This window comes from Vicia villosa, linkage group LG3 (assembly GCF_029867415.1).
Source record: "Vicia villosa cultivar HV-30 ecotype Madison, WI linkage group LG3, Vvil1.0, whole genome shotgun sequence".
In the NCBI taxonomy this organism is placed as follows: domain Eukaryota; kingdom Viridiplantae; phylum Streptophyta; class Magnoliopsida; order Fabales; family Fabaceae; genus Vicia; species Vicia villosa.
In genome coordinates this window covers 193,573,378-193,590,054 of record NC_081182.1, presented here as the reverse complement: position 1 = coordinate 193,590,054, position 16,677 = coordinate 193,573,378, and the positions used below count along the sequence as shown (strand labels likewise).

At 30.1% G+C, this 16,677-nt stretch overlaps 1 long non-coding RNA gene and 1 pseudogene across 1 annotated transcript; both read right to left on the bottom strand.

Annotated features, from left to right (window-relative positions):
- Positions 1 to 2,087: 2,087 nt before the first annotated feature.
- On the bottom strand, positions 2,088 to 2,895 carry LOC131657062 (uncharacterized). The gene is made up of 3 exons (XR_009300457.1): positions 2,709 to 2,895; positions 2,270 to 2,564; positions 2,088 to 2,187 (listed from the first exon to the last, which is right to left on the bottom strand). It is a non-coding gene; the product is annotated as an uncharacterized LOC131657062 (long non-coding RNA).
- Positions 2,896 to 13,290: 10,395 nt separating this feature from the next.
- On the bottom strand, positions 13,291 to 14,652 carry LOC131659632 (F-box/FBD/LRR-repeat protein At4g26340-like; annotated as a pseudogene).
- Between the last annotated feature and the right edge of the window lie 2,025 nt (positions 14,653 to 16,677).

The following is a 16,677-nucleotide window of genomic DNA, read 5'->3' as shown; positions in this document are numbered from 1 at the left end:
AATGGAGTAGTTTTGTTAACAACGAACCAGGATAAAAATACTTGTGCAAATAGTTTTTATCTTTGTTATACCCCAAAATTTGCCCGCATCTTTTTTCAGAAAGAAGGCAACAAACTTCTGTCTAAAAATTAAGAGTTTCATATAATCTTGGATTTTTATCTCATAAATATCCCGATTTATGAATACTTGGTTTTTAGAATTTTTCTTATACGGTATTTTGGCTCGCTGTTGAATTTATTCATACACAAACGCCAAGTACTGTTTATTACTTCACACACGCTATTTATTTGAGATTTATTTACAGATAAATAGTACTGACGCAATTGGTACAGAACTAAATCTTTTTGCAGGCGCAAAGTCCGGGGATTCAGACTGTACTGGTAACAAGTAAATTATTATTTTTTGTTCCCCACTAATTTTTGTACTATACTCTATTATTTTCAAAATCTCTTTCTTTCTCTTTCTTTCAAAATCAAATCCTAACTTTATTCTATACATCTCTTTTTTAAACCCTACCATACACTTTCTTTCAAATCCTACTTCCACTCAAATTTTCCTTTTTTGTACGGAATCACTTCATTCCCCAACGTCTCTATCCTTCTTTTCATTCTATAAATACCTCTCATTTTTTCCATAAAATCTCACATCAAATTCTAAATCATCTCTCAAAATTTCTACTTCATATTCATTCTCTCTTCTTCCCCGGCAAAAATGGCGAAGCGGATGGAAACGTGTTTTCTTATGGTCATCACCGTCGTGGTGGTAATCATGTCCTTCTTCTGTCTGCACAGTCCTGAAAAATGTGGACCTGGGTTGTTTACACTCCCAATCATCTATATGTTATTATTTGTAGCATGGGTTATTAATCGTCATTCTTAAAGTTTGTCGTATCTTTTATTTTTTAATAACGTACCGTTCACTCGTCGTACTGTTCATTATAGTATGTAATATTTGTACTGTCAGTATTAAATGTCGTACTATCTATCGTACTGTTTTTTAATTATTAAGATAATATTTTTTGTGTTTTCTGCCAGTTAAATATTTATTTTTCTGTGCCTTAAATATTTTTCAAGTTTATTATCGGTAATTTCGTTCGCATACAGTATATATTATTTATTTATTATGTCTGTGTTTTTCTAACAACTCATGTAAATAAATTTTCACCATTAACATAACAAAAAACAAAAAGAAAAAATTAACTTTGACTGTTGAATTTTCACTTTAACTGCTACATTAATACCAGAACAGTCAGTTGACAGTCAAATCGCTGACAGTGCAATTCTCTGTGTTTTGTACCATCAATCAAATCAATCTTTTGCATTTCAAAATTCCAAGATTTTTGTTCTAGAAGTCTTCTGAATATCACATGATTAGCAGAGACTCAACACTGCACAAAAATCAGGTACGCTTAACTGTCTCCTACACAAACAGTCCCTGACTAGGGTTTTTTGTTTTTTTCAGGAGAACAAGTTTTTGAGACCTCAAATGGATTTCATGGACCTCCATATATCTCAAAGTACCACCTTATAAATTTTCAGATTTCAATTCTCTAGTACTTTGGAATGTTAGCATAGTATATTTTACAAATTGAAACTCACAATTGTTGAAGTTTTTTGAATGTTGCATAACATACAGAACAAATATATGTTGCACCTCTTATATTCATAAATTTTAACTTAATGTTAAAATGTTGAAGATTGGGAAAATGTTGGAGTATTTCTAACAAGGACCTACACTCCCTCTTCAATAAGCTAATTCAAAAAGTAAGTTCCATGTGAGTCAAATTGTGAAACATGGGAAGTGGTTTCCAAGTCATCCCCCATACCTGCGTGACTTTCACACAATAGAACGTTAGAAATGTATACTCTATTTGATATCTGACTTTCACACAATAGAACGTTAGAAATGTATACTCTATTTGATATCTTATGCGCATATAGATTAAAAAATTAGTTAATTAATGTATACTCAATGCAAATAGTGAATATTCAATAGGAAGCTGACTTTAAATCAATATTTTAATATTGGAATTTCGTTTGGGCATATAAGAATCTTAGTTGCAAGTATCAAGATGTTCATTTATGAGACTTAGAGGTTACTACAATTAAAAATTGATATCTTCCAAAAGCAATGTGACCAGAATGCCATGCATTTCCTTTACTTGGATCTTTCGAAAGCTTCTCAAGCCTGCAGATAATCAACTAGTGTTTCAATAAATTTGCTTCCCCCACAATGAAAACAAACAAAAAAATGTACAAGTGATTTTCACCTCAAACCATAGAGAATTAACTTGATGAGATCATTTTATTTCAGCTTCAACAGGATGAGAGGGCTGGTCATCATCTGCATCTGTTGGTAAAGTTAATTTCTTATCCTGAAACAGAAAAATAAGACTTTTATACTCTCACAAAACACAAACTAAAGTAGCCATTCCTTCCATTAAATAGATTCATTTCCTTCTTTTTCATTCATTCAAAAGCCACAAAGATCAAGTTCAAAATCAGATATGACAGAATTCGAAAGGATCTTCTAGATTCCATATCCCAGTTTACATTAACACAATTCTGTTTCAAAAACAAACAAGACAAAACATCACAATTAGAAATCCCTAATTATCAAAAACCCCAATTCCTTAAACAAAATAAGATGAATTTCGAGATATAATTTGGAAAGTACTGTGACATATTCATAGGTGAGGATTTACTTACATATTCTTTGTGTCAGAGTTGTAGTGTTTGAGTATTGCAACAAAAGGGTTGTAGTGTTCGAGTATTGCAACAAAAGAGCTAGACAAGAGCGAGATTAGATGATTTATGGGATTTCTTGTAAGAACAGAATGACGAAGCTCAACCAACAATAATGCAAATTGACAAGGACAACTACTATGGAGGGAAACATGACAAAATACGACTATAGAGTAAGGCGAAATTGAATACAGTAACGGCAAGACAGAGAGATACAAGAACCTTTGTAAATATTTCTAGAAACTAATCAAAAGATTTTGGAACGTAGATTGAATTGATTTTAGGATATTTGATTTATGGTTACAGTTCATTTTGGTTTTAGGGTTTTTGAGTTTCAAAATTGGGACTGAATTTGACGGGGAAAAGAGGGCTATGAGTGGAAATGATAAAGAAGGCGAGTGTTCTAAGTTTGAATGATGAAGAAGGTTTGATGCATGAATTTTTTAGGGAGAAGGTTTAAGGATAGAAAGATGGAAGGGTGAAGTACGTAAACAAGGTGGAATGAAAAGAGTTCAATTCCTAAAGAAGTTTGTTTCGTGAGTTTTTGTAGTTTTTGCTAGACATACATGTAATAGCGCTTTTAAAAATCGCTAACAAAGAGGCATTGCTATCATAGCGTTTTATTAAAAAGCGATAACAAAGGGGCATCACTATAATAGCGCTTGATCAAAAAGCGCTAATAAAACCTTTTCTTAATTATTATTATTTTTGTCATCACGCGATTTCAAAGTAAGGGTTAATATAGAGGCCGATATTTGATAGCACCCGACCAAAAAGTGTTATTATTGGTTTTCTTGTCAAATTTTTAATATCGGTTTACTAAAAAGTGCTATTAAAGTAGTGCTATTATAAGATAAAATTGCAGTAGTGTCCCCACAAGACCTTGTAATTTTCTGAACACTTAGCTACGGATGTGCTACGATTCCATTCGTAGCCAATGTACCCGCAAATCTTAAAACCCACATATACGCATATAAATGTTTTGCGACCATACGAATATGTTCGTCCAATTCCTCTGAATATGATGGTACCCCTAATTGCTCCTAATTTTACCTAAACCAGAAAACCCCAAATCAAACTTACTAACCCTAGCAATGGTGGATCACAGTTAAATCACGTAAACGACCAATTTACTACCAAGAAACAATCAACACACAAAGACAAACCATAATATGCAAACCAATTTCACCATTATATGCAGGTGATTCTGGGGTTGTTGATGTAGTGTAACGATCCAAATAGCTTCATAATCCTTCAAGGATTGTATTGCAGCCTTTAGAATGCTTCGAAACTCTCCGAAACTTCAAAATCGAATCTATGTTCTTGAGTGAACTTCTGCTTCTTGATTAGGGTTCTTTCTCCAGAAATTCCTCCCCTAATGCATTGCATATGTTATGTATTTATAGGAGAACATGTTAGGTCAACTAAATTGAATCAAATCTTCATAATTTGTGAAATTGATCTTTGATTAAAACTTGAATGAAATCTTTCTAAATTGGACCAATTTTGTTCTTTCTCTTTCCAATACCCTTTCACACGAATTTGATTCATATTTTGGCCCATTGAGTGATTGAAATTGATTGGAATATTCATCTAAACCAAATTTATGATTTTCTCTTGATTTATTTGACTTTTAATCACTTTTTAAATGAATAAAAAATCATAATAAATCAAATAAATCATAAATATTCGTGGCAATCATATTTGGAGTTTTGGATAACTTGGGGTTCAAGATTAAATCCTAAAAAGTTAGGCCCATTTGCAAGAAATTCAATTTGAACCACTTTTGTTTCACATTTTTCCTTCAAATTTGCCCAACTTTGACAAGACATATCTCCCTCAATTTTTAAGATATGGAAGAGTTTTATGACTTTTGGGAAACCTAAAGATGTCTTCTATAAGCCACTTTGGAAGCTTTTTTTTCATTTGAAGATTTTATGTTGATGATATGGGCTTTGACAAAAAACTGCTTTTGGTTGACTTTTGAAAAGGACCTATAATCTTTTGGACCATATCTCTTGAATGAAGCATCTCTGGTCTTGGCATGTGTGAGACAAAGGTGTAGAGAATCCAATTTACTTCAGAATATGCTTTGGTTGATAAATTTTTTATACTCCATGTGAAAGTTATGGCCAGTCAAAGTACAGTTGACTTTTTAGACCAAAAACCCTAATTTAGCAACTTTGAATCTTATTGATTTTGAAGCTTTCCTTGATGAACCATGATAAACCCAAGATCAAATGATAAATGATACTTCAAAATGTTGATGTTGACCAAGAATCAGGAATTTTGACTGTCCTTTGACCATAATTGACTTTTAGGTCAAACTAGTCGACTATTGACTATCTAAGCACTTGAATGAACAATCTTTGGATTTGAAGCTTGAATTTTGGCATGGAGATAATTTTAAACCCAATAAGCTATATGAAATCCATTGGAGGCCTTGATTCATCCATTTTATTGAGAGGATGTAAAACCCTAGTTCAGGAGGTCTTTGGTTATGAGAGTGTGCCTTGAATTAACCATTGAGCCTTGAGTCATTGTATGAGCTTGAAAGTGAAATGAGATGAGAAAAATTTGGGGTATGACACTTGGTATTAAAAATACAATGGTTTTTAATTTAGCTCTTCTCAACAAATGGAGCTGTAGAATTTTCCAAGGGAAATATTCGCTTTAGTACAACATCTTAAAAGCGAGGTATGGTGACATATCTTTTCTTCTATTCTTTGGTGATCGAGGCTTTAAAGCTTTTTCTTCATCTTCATCTTCTTCTTTTTCTATTTGGTGGGGGGATATAGTTAAGATTGATTTATGCTCTTACAAGGATCTTATTGCAAATTGTTGTGGATTGGCATTGGTTCTTTTGTACACAAAAGGTTAGAGATAGTAAATTAGATATTGTTTGGTTGACTACAACTTGGACTTTATTGCTTTTAAGGAACGGAGTGTGTTTTCGGGAGGAGGTTTAGAACGTTAACGATACAGTTTGGAACATAAAGCTCCTTGTTTGGAAGTTTAGTAAGGATCCGCTTCTTTTTCTCTCTTAATTGTAATTGGTTGATATATTTTCTTTTTTGCGGTCGAGTATTCCCGTATTTTGTTTAAATAGGTTGGAGAATCCTTAGTTCTCTATTATATTATATCTTGCTTACACAAAAAAAATTGTCAAATTGGTCGCATATCAAAATTACAAATAAATTTAAAATACATTTGGGTGTTCCAATATTGTTTGGAGTCTAAATAAAAAATCAACTAATAAAAGGTATTTAAAATATTTATAAAAAAACCATTGAAATCAAGTTTTATTTAAAACATTATTTTATTTTAACAAAACAACAAACATGAAGTGAAAAAATATTAATTATAAAATCTAAAAATCAATGAATAGATTTGCAAATCAAATCAAAATCTTAATATTAATATTTTTAACATACTTTTCCTTAACAAAAGTATCCACTTTTTCCTACCACTTTTATCTATTTAATTGGAGGAGAACCACAAAATTTTAATTCATTAGAAGGAAGATCAATTCGATTTGGATTGCTACCGTTTGGAGCTTATGGAATATGAGAAATTTGATGATTTTCGATAAGGTTGAATATAGTTTTGATAAGGCGTGCTTTAATGTGATGTTTCACTCTTGGAGTTGGATGAATTCTTATAATCCGCTCTTGTCTAGTTGTTTTTATGATTGTTACAAAGTACCTTTGGATTGTTTTAATTCTGTTTAGTTCGTTCTGTTTGTAAGGGTTGCACCCTTAGTGCGAGTTCTTATAATCAATTGCTTATTAAAAAAAAAAGGAGTATTGCACATATTGTTAAAAGACTGGTGATAAGTTAATAAAATGAAAAATAAACAAAAAGAGAACAATATAATTGAATAGAAAATTCACCATACTTGCTTCCACCTTGCACTAATTTAAAAATTATAGAAGTGCTGCAAAAATCGTTAAGAATGTGTTTGAATGGAGCATCTTAATGAGGAAAAGTAATTTTTTGAGGAAATTTAAAATGATTTGACCAAAATCCATTGTTTGGATACAAAAGTGAAAAATTAAAATGATGGAAATTTATAGAGTATTTCATCTAAGTTAAATTTAGTCATTTTGAAATGACACCAAAAACTAAAGAATTTGAAATTCCTCTCATGTTCCATAGAATGTATTTGTTATTATTATTTCTTCAAATTTTATAAATTTGGCCTCATATTTTCCAAAATTACAAAATTTACCCAAAAAATTTCCAAAAATTGCAAATTGGTCCTTAATAATTTTTAAAATTTACAATTTGGTCCTTCAAATTTTTAAAAATTGCAAATTAGTCCCAATTTTTTCATTTTTAAATTTGGTACGAGAAATTTAAAATTTATAAAAAATGACACCAAAAATCTAACAATGAATTATCTTAATACTCCATCCAAATAAAATAATTTAAAAATGAATGAATTTGAATTGAATCATTTGAATTGCTTTAAAATTTATAATTACCACATCCAAACACACTCTAAAAAATTGAAAGAAACGGTTATTCCGCATAGAAAGCCAAATGGATTAATCTCTCAAATTCTCTATGCGAAATAATAACTTTTAATTCATCTTCAAACCCCCCTCTCCTACAAAAACAAACATAATTATAAATAGAAATATCTAATAATAATAGATAATAATAATAAAAGTAAGAACAAGAACTATTGTATGATGCTGCAAAATGTAAACCTACAAAAACAAACATAAACATAATTAAAAATATCAATAATAATAATAATAAATAATAATAATAGAGATATGAGTTGTAAATTGTCATGCATCAGTGAGTATATTGTTATAATGGAAAATAGAACATGAGAATAAAATTATTCTAATGGAAAATAAATTAGTTTTAATAAGGAATTGTCAAGTTATTGCTATTGAGAATCATTAGGAATAATTGCGGGTAATGGGATGAATGAAATAGATTTCACAATACTATTATTTAGTTGGTGGTTTCGAAAAGGGTTTAGATATATATGGTTGGTGCAGGCTGTGAGGAGGGGGATTAACTTAATATTATTCTTATTACTATTCTTATTATTTACTATTATTATTTTAATTAATTTAATTATTAATAAAAAAATATTAAAAATTGTAGTTTAAATTAATAATTAACAACCAATAATTTTAAAAACAAATATAGATGTTATAGGTGGTATATCATAGTAAATTATGAGTTTGTAAAAATAATAACTATTAAATTATTTCAATTAATATTTGATCTAGGATTTGACAAAAATCAATATTTTTTTTAAGTTAATCAATAGATAAAACAAAAAATAGCAATAATTTAATTGTTTGCATGTTTCAAAGTGAGAAAATAAATTTATAGCGGGGTTATGCAAGTGAAAGATGTTGATTTTTATTGTTTGTAATCGAGAGTTATTATTTATTTATTTATTTTATTATTATTATTATTATTAATTTAGTATGATATTTTGTTTTATAACTTGATATATTTGGTCAATCTAATAGGTTGTAAATGAACTTTACAAATTATTTTAAATTAATCATTTTTATTTTTCTTTCTAATTTTAATAATTTTTTTTTTAAATTTTTGGTTACGTTTTATATTGTTGGGTTCTCTTTTTAGTTTTATTATTGTTTTCTAATATTTAATACTGTTATATTAATGTTATTTTTTGTATTTTATCTAATAAGTTGTAAATGATCTTATTGATCTTTACAAATTGTTCTAAATTAATTCTATTTTTCTTTTTTACTTTAATATTATTTTTTAATTTTGGTTATGTTTCATTTTGTGGTGTTCTTTTCTTAGTTTTATTATATTTTTATTTTTAATTAATATTTTATTGTTGTTTATTAATGTTTTTATTAATATTAAAGAAGTCAAGTTGTGTGAGAAAGCAATTTAGAATTTTTATTTTAATATATATGGTTTTTATTTTATTTTTCAAATGTTTGTTATATCTTATTTTTTTATTTCCAAATTCAAAAATTTTATAAGTTTATATAAAAAAAGAATAATGATTAATTAATTTAAATAAAATAAATTGTCATAATACATTAAGACAAAAAAAAAAATCCAAATCCACCTTCTATCACAATGCAATGTCTTTAGCAATCAATAATCCAAAATTTTGACTTCTAAAAACGTCAATGTATGTAAGATAATAAGTTGACTTCTAAAAATTGATAAAAATTGATTATTTATATACAATTTTATTTTTTTAATTATCTTATAAATATGTATTTTAATTTTTCATTTTACTCAAAGTATTTAAAATAAAATAAACTACCATAATCCATTAAAACAAATAGAACGAATACAATGTCTTTAATTATTGCATCGACACATTAAAAATAAGGACTTCCTACTGCATCCACCTTCTTTTAAGGAAGCAATATGATTGGTGTTCCTTGGGTATCCTCTGATATGGATACTTGAGAATTCATTGAGATCTGGTTAGACTCTTGGAGGGTTCTAGGTCAATAACGTTATATCTCGTGGAGTTCACTGAACGGATTATTGACTAGGGTTAGTCACGAGTAGTTGGCTTGTGCAGGGTTAGTCACGAGCATTTGGCTTGTGCAAGGTTCGTCACGAGAAGTTGGCTTGTGCAGGTGTTGCTAGGTTCATGAATGTTATATCTTGCTGAGATCACTGAACGGTTCATCATCTAGGGTTAGTCACTCGCGGGTAGCTTGTGCAGGAAGTTAGTCACGACAATCGATCATGCAGTTGTAATCAGTTGGTTATAGTTGATTAAGTCCTCGATTGAGAGAGGCAAAATCATTTGAGGAGGTGAACCAGGATAAAAATAAATGTGTATTTTACTTTCTACATCTTTCATTTAACTCCGAACATTCACGCAGAATATCTTCAGAACTGTACTAAGCAAAGTCAGAAGTTTTGATGATATAAAGAAGTTAAAATGAATATGTATCTCATTGGTTATGCTGTGTTATCTTTAACATGCTTCCGCAACATTTATCAAGTATATCCAAATAATGAGATACCAGAAAGAAAGAAAAGATTTATAGAAAAGGAAATAAAAATTGAAAAGAACACAATTCAAATCCCCCTTTCTTATGTTTCTCTCCACCTTCAGGAAGAAGGTTACATAAACTTTGGAAAAAGGGGGTCTTGGTATTAAAAATACTATGGTGTTTAATATAGCACTTCTCAACATATGGAGGAGGAGAATTCTTCAAGGGAAAGATTTGCTTTGGTACTACATCTTAAAAGCGAGGTATGGTGACCTATCTTCTCTTCTATTCTTTGGTGATCGAGGCTTTAAAATTTTTTCTTCATCTTCATCTTTTTCTATTTGGTCGAGGGATATTGCTAAGATTGGATTTTGCTCTTACAAGGATCCTATTGCCAATTGTTGTAGTTTTATTATTCGAAACGATTTTAACGCGCCTTTTTGGGAAGCTAAATGGTTGGAGGGTATGATTTTGAAGGATGTGTTTCTTGATTTATATAAGACTTCTTGTTTAAAAGAGGTTTCCATGGCGACCATGGGTGGCTGTTCGGATGGGAGGTGTAGGTGGAACAATTTTGGATTGTCCGCAGATTAGTCCTTGTCAAGTTTTATGGATTGACATTGGTTCTTTTGTACACAAAAGGTTAGAGATAGTAAAGTAGATATTGTTTGGTTGACTACAACTTAGACTTTATGGCTTTTAAGGAACAGGGTGTGTTTTCGGGAGGATGTTTTGAACGTTAACGATGCGGTTTGGAACATAAAGCTCATTGTTTGGAAGTGGTAATTTTGAGGAAAAATTACTCATTTCAATTATTCGTTTTACGAGTTTGGTAAGGATCCGCTTCTTTTTCTCTCGTAATTGTAATTGGTTGATATATTTTCTTTTTTGCAGTAGAGTATTCCCGTATTTCGTGTAAACAGGTTGGAGAACCCTTAGTTCTCTATTAAAATATTTTTAAAAAACCATTGAAATCAAGTTTTATTTAAAACATTATTTTATCTCAACAAAACAACCAACATAAAGTGAAAAAATATATAATTATAATATCTAAAAATCAATGAATAGATTTGCAAATCAAATCGAAATCTTAATTTTAATATTCTTAACATACTTTTCCTTAAAAAAAGTAGCCACTTTTTCCTACAAATTTTATCTATTTAATGGAGGAGAACCATAAAACTTTAATTCATTCATAACACATTTAAGTATTTCACATTACAAGAAAAAGCCATACATCATCTAGCTACTACTCGTATACAAAGACATTTTTTTTCAATAAGTAATGGCATTAATCACAAAAGGACTACACACGACATAACTACCTCTTTATATACGAGAGAGGTAAAATGTTTCAAGAATGAAAATTACAGAAAGTAGAAGAAACATTAACTAAAATGCGGAACCATTTCAAAGACATGAATCCATGCAAAGCAACATTGCCAACAAAATCAAAGAAAGAGAATAATCACAAAAGTATAGGTAAAAAGATAAGATACACAAGCAACCACTTGATTCTTTTGATATTGGCAATGAAGAATAAAGGAAGAGAGAATGTTGTGTTTGCAAGAAACATGGTTGTTAAAGCTAAACGTTTATCAGAAAAACATTGGAATCGTCTTCAAAACTTCCAAACCACGCCTGATTATCCATCATGTCTGATTCTCAAGATTTCTTAAGTAGTTCATTTGGTAGTTTACACTTAAATTGATCAGTTTATCATTAATCTTCAAAATTTTCTAAATAATTCATTAGGTTCTTTATATTCAATAGTTTGGATATATTGTAGTTTTCATTTATAATTTGATTGACATTGTTACTTAGAAATTTAGTCACTGCAGAACAATAGTTTGGATATATTGTAGTTTTCATTTATAATTTGATTGGTTGAAATTCGATAACGTTTAATTGAATTTATAAATATTATAATTGACAATTAATTTAATATAATGAATTACTTCCAATAAATTTATGAAAGATTTGGTTACATTTTATATTTTTTTTATTTTTTTTTACAGAACAACAATTTATATTTCTTAAACTATGAAATTTAAATGATCCTACATTTCCATAGTATTAATATTTGAATGCATGAAGGATTTCATTGCTTATAGATTTTTTTAATATATTTTCTTCATGTGAGAATTGTTTCAACGAGATCTTGTGATATTGTAGAAATATTGTTTTTTGTTTTTATTCATTTGTTGAACTTATATTGAAAGTAATCAAAGGAGACACATTTATTCATGAATATTCTCTTGTTTCAATATTGAGATATGATATTATTGTATTTCAATTTGATTTTTTTTGTTGATTTATTTATTTGATAAATCAAATCATCCTATTAAGTTACTTTTCAAATGCTGGTATTATACCTAGCAGTTAATTTTTTATTTGAAATGGAAATTGATTCAGTAGAGGTGGGAAACTGTTCCGGTCCCGAGAAAAAGTCTGTTTTACCTGTTATTTTTTGCGGGCCAAACTTGACTTTTGAACCTGCATATTTAAGTATGTCTGCCCGTCCTGCCCGTAACAAGTTGTACCGAATTGAGACAAATTTGACTCAAGTCAACGAAAAAAATTTCTATAAATACTGAAGCTTATCGGTAGCATAACTAAAAAAATGACTATAAATACTAAAAAAGGATAAAATTGTTGAATCATAAATGCAAACTTGAAAATCTTCTCATTTTGTGAGTGTCTCTTGTATTGCTCTCTCCATTCCTTTTTACATTAAGCAAGGATCTCCCAGCTAAAAGGGTCTCTCAAGGCCTTGAAAAATCAATTGGAAAGAATGAAGGACTTATGGATCAATTATATTTTGGTGAATTCTTATTTACCCAATTCAAAAAATTGGGTAAAGTTACATTCAATGTAAAATGTCTTGGAAACAATAAATAATTGTACTATTTTATAATTAATTAAATATAATAAAATTAAATGGGATCTTCTGATTGGTTGAAGGTACAATACCTAACTTTTGCTGATGGATAGATAAGTTGTCCCCTTATATTTATACCTGTTAAATGGTGAACCATGGTCTATTAGACTACCTATTCAGTTCTGTTATACTTTTCGATTTAATAAATTAGCCATGTTGACAATTCGCTTTTACAAACTACTAAATTATTATTTTTTAATAAGCAATGGAATTAGATGGAGTATAAGGGATACTCCACCCACAAAACAAACGGAAAGCTCTTATATCACAAAACACGAGAGCGATAGAATATTTCAAGAATAAAAATTACAAAGGCTCACTCAGTTATAAAAAGTACACATCCAACTCCAAGAGGTGAATACAATCTCCGTCATACAATCGGTGAAACTAACGGATTCATCTTTGAAGATCATACACTCATCAATTGCAGAACAACCACAAAAAATTCCAAAAATTCCTAACCGTAACCAATTGTTAGAAGACAATTTCTAGACAAGGAAATAAATAAAATAACTAAAATGTAGAACTTTAATTATATGAATAAATAAAATGTAGAACTTTAATTATATGAATTGGTCTCTCTCTTTACACTAAGAAAAAGTATATAATGCTACTCCAGAAAATTTCTTTCATGAAATACCACTACATTCTTCAAAAAGTACCTTGACATAATTGTCATCATCAACCAAATAAAAGTTTACATGTTTTAGAGCTTCTTGTGCATGAAGATAACTTCATACTCATTTGTTTCTTTTCAAGGCATGTACTCTTGATTGTCATAGTCTCTAATACTTTTGAATGTTGTAAATTATATTTTACAAATTTGAACTCGCATTCTCTCTGTGTACCCTTTAATGCTAAATGATTTAAGCTGTGACAGAAGACATTCTGGAGCAATGGTGGAATTGGGTGGAACCATCAAACATTCAGAATAAATATCCATTGCACCCGGAAAATTATAAAATATAAACCAAATCTTAAAATGTTGAAGTTTGGGAAAATGTGGGAAAATGTAGTGAGCTATGAAAAGAATCAAGTTGCATGTGAGTCAAATTGAGAAACATGGGAAGTGTTTTCCAAGTCATCCCATATATCTGCGTGAGTTGCACACGATAAAACATTAGAAATAAATGTATATTCTATATTCCATATCTTATGTGCATATTGATCAAAAAATTATTATATATTTGTACACTTAATGAAAAGACTGAAAATACAATAAAGGTATAGTTTAAAAACAAATTACAATTATATCTTAAATTTCTAAAACACTTACTCAGGAGCATAATATTGATACCTGATTTATTTGCAAAATTCTTGCCTTAGAAACCAAAGTGATCAGATTATCCATGTCATAATTAATCCTTACTTTGACCAAATTAGGTAAAGCCTTCAAGTTTTCCAAAACAAGTGACAAGTTCTCCAAATCAAGTAATTTCTGATAGATATGTGAAGTTGCCTTCAATTCTTCTAGAATAGGGCAGCCATATAAAAACATGACTAAATATTGAGGAGATGTGAAATCAACACTATCAAAATGAAGAATTTTGAGACAAGGAAAATTCACTTGATTAAAATCCCACAGTTTTATGTTTACCAAATTAAGAATTTGAAGAGTCTCACAACTGAGAATGCGAGGAGGTAATTTGATATAACAATGTCTACCAGACATGTCAAAGTTAAGATTCTCGACTCCTCGTTGCATCACAAATTTAAGAGTTCTATTCAATTCTTTTTGTTGGAAGCGAGAAGAGTAGCCTAATTTCACGGTAAAGGATTGGATTGAAGTCTTTTTGTCTCGCAGTGAGAACATGGTTGAATAAACAAAGTTGCGAAATGTCATAAAGTCATTGAGTGCTTTGTCATCGAAGTTGGTTGTGGTTGCAGCGAAATTGGTTGGAAGGAAAGAGAGAATGTGAGAGAGAATTGAATCCGGCAAGTCGCTGATTCTATCGACGGTTGGAATCGAACGGCCAGAAGACATCATCTCTAATGGTGAATGGAGCAAGGAAGCAAGAAGCATGAGTAGAGGATTAACAGCATAGCTGCAGCAATATAAAGTTTTTATGAAAGAAGAGAACGAGGGATAGAATCCGTTTTTTTACTTTTTATTCTGCATCACAAAGTTTAATTTATAGTAGTATTTTTTTAATTATTTAGGAATTTGATTCATCTAGACTAATGTAAGTTAAGCTTACATATAACCCAAAAAATACAACTATTAAATATTATTACGGGCTTACATAAATGTAACTCTTGTACACCATGTGAAATAAATTTAGATATTAAAGGTGATAAAGTAATCGTGTGAATATTCTGGAGAAACTTAGTACAATTTAAAATTAAAATATTTACACATAACAAAAAAAAAAATTGTTAACATTGTTATAATAATAGTAGCTCGTGGTTTTTATTTCCGCAGAAAAATCAAACATAACATAAAATTTATACTAAAATAAAACCAAAGTATAGAACTTGGAAAAGTAAGTGAAAAACTCCCACTAATCTAAGGCAGTTCGAAAACTAAGACTCATATTAGCAATATGCCCGTGAAATGTCTTAGGTGTCAAACTTTTAATTAAAGGATCAACTAGCATTAAGTCCGTGCCAGCAAAAATGGAGGTGTTTGGGTGGAGAACAATTCTGAACAAAATAGCAACAAATGATCAATTAAGGAAGAGGGAATAGCTTTGAATATTATTCATCCGGATTGTGTGTTTTGTTCGACGGCGGAGGAAAATCTTGCGCATCTTTTAGGGCGCTGTACTATTGTGTCGGCCATTTGGCGGAAGATATTCGAGTGGTAGGGATCGCTAAAAGAGTCATCTTTGGCATAATTCCAAAATTTATTTTTCCACTTTGACAAGGTGAAGAGTAATTCTAAAAGAGCGATTGTGGCGGTTGTTTGGTTATCAACGATATGGAGTATTTGGTGAATACGTAATGCGATCATCTTTAAGGGAGAGGTTTTTAGCTTCGATGATTGCATCTCTAAGATAGTCGGTGACTCGTGGGTGTGGTTGAACTCTTCTGGCAAAATTAAAGATTGTTGTAACTTCTATTGTTGGAGTATTTTCCCGTTGTGGTGCTTTACGGGGTAGTCTTATGTTGCTGTTGCTTGGGCCTGTTATCGGCTGGTCCGCTTCATTTTGCAGCTTGGTCTGCGTGGCTGTTCTGTCTCGTTGTTGCAGTAGTTTGTCTTTGTTTTTGTCGTGGTTGTTCTCTTTGTTGGTTGGGTGTGGGACGGTGGTGTCTGTAGTGTGTTAGCAGAGTTTACTTATTGTTTATTGATGCATTAGGCTTTGTCCTTAGTGTTGGCTCTTGTTGCTTCCGTATGTTCGGAGATTGGGATTCCCGAATTTTATCATTGCCTATTAAAAAATTATATATATTCTATCAAATTTTTCTTCTCATGAACTCTTTCTTTCACAACAAGATACTTGATATAAATAAACTTTGATTTTGTAGAACTCATATTGTTGTCGGAGTAGAGCACAGTTTCATTATTCTCACCATCTTCGGGATAAATTTAAGGGTATGACACCCTCCATTTTTTAAATATTCTAATTATACTTTTTTTTATTTATCTTTTTTTTAAATCGAAAATTTTTGTATCCCTAAACCAATGTCCTGCAGAATGTCACTTAAAAAATCGTCGTACATGATTTCTCTTTGGTGAATAACTTACAATGAATTTTTTGATATTATAATTTTTTAATAAATTTTCGTTCATCGAATAACTGGCAATATGTCTTTCCCTATTATAATTTTTTATTAAATTTGTGTTTAGTGGATAACTTGTTATTAGTTTTCTAATTTTTTTTTTCATTTCGCAATGACATATTGGACAACTATTTGAAAACCGTCGCAAAAAGTAAAGCGACCCTTTACTTTAGGCCATAATTTTCACTGTTGACTAATGTTATCTTTGTTTTAATCACTAGATAATTTAATATGAGTCATTCGAAAGAGATTTTAATGGTAGTATACTGCCAATGTAAAAAAATATTAC